Consider the following 916-nt stretch of genomic DNA (forward strand, 5'->3'; position numbering starts at 1 on the left):
GAATCACAATATTTCATATTATATTAGCAACACGAGGTAAGAATAGGCACCCAATGGGTTAACAATAAAATTAATCGTTGCATTCGTTAGTTAACATGTCCAAAAATTCGCTATTTCTTCAGAAATATACGAGGGCTTCGGCGTTTTTCTATCTAGATCTCTAGAATTACATTTCCTGTCCTACTTCTAGATATTAATTAACAATTTCCATAAACGTTTGCTAGATTTCTAAGAGCTCATTGGCTTTAAACTATCTCTACTTCCTGAAACCCTTAGAGTTCACTAGTTCCCTTTAATTTCGCAATTTATCAATGCAGGGTTGAGAATTCTTTAATATTTGAGTTTTACACATCTTACTGAGATGCTCGAAACATTTGCTGATTCGGACGATCCTTTACAGTCCGTCTGAACACGATTAACGATTTGGATCAAACATTGTACATCGTAATATTTATTTCAAATATAGATTGATTTCCGAATATATCGGTCCCTTTAAAAAATGTAATGGCTGGTTGAGGATATTTCATGACACAAATACCCGAAATCTTAGAAATATCCTACAGTAACCGGATAATAAAATGGCTAGTTTGCACGATAACTGTCGAAAGAAGTGACTTTCAACTTGGATCAACTTCCAAACGCAACGCAAATATGTTCGTTCGCGTATTGTTTTAGTTGACTGATTCTGGTTCCTCTGCATTCAGTTATAACAATTCTGCAAAATGGACTGGCGGTATCCATAGAGAATCGTGAAATAGAAGAGTTGGTTTAGCTGAACACTTAAACGGATGCAGTGTATCGTACGGTCCCAGTTCGCATGCAAGGCATCAATTCGGCCCCAATGAGAATTCAGATGGTTGAATCGTCCGGATCTTAATTCCTTAGCAGCTGGAACCAGAACTAAATAACTGAATAA

This window comes from Musca autumnalis, unplaced genomic scaffold, assembly GCF_047663935.1.
Source record: "Musca autumnalis isolate F117 unplaced genomic scaffold, ASM4766393v1 scaffold_5, whole genome shotgun sequence".
Lineage (NCBI taxonomy): Eukaryota > Metazoa > Arthropoda > Insecta > Diptera > Muscidae > Musca > Musca autumnalis.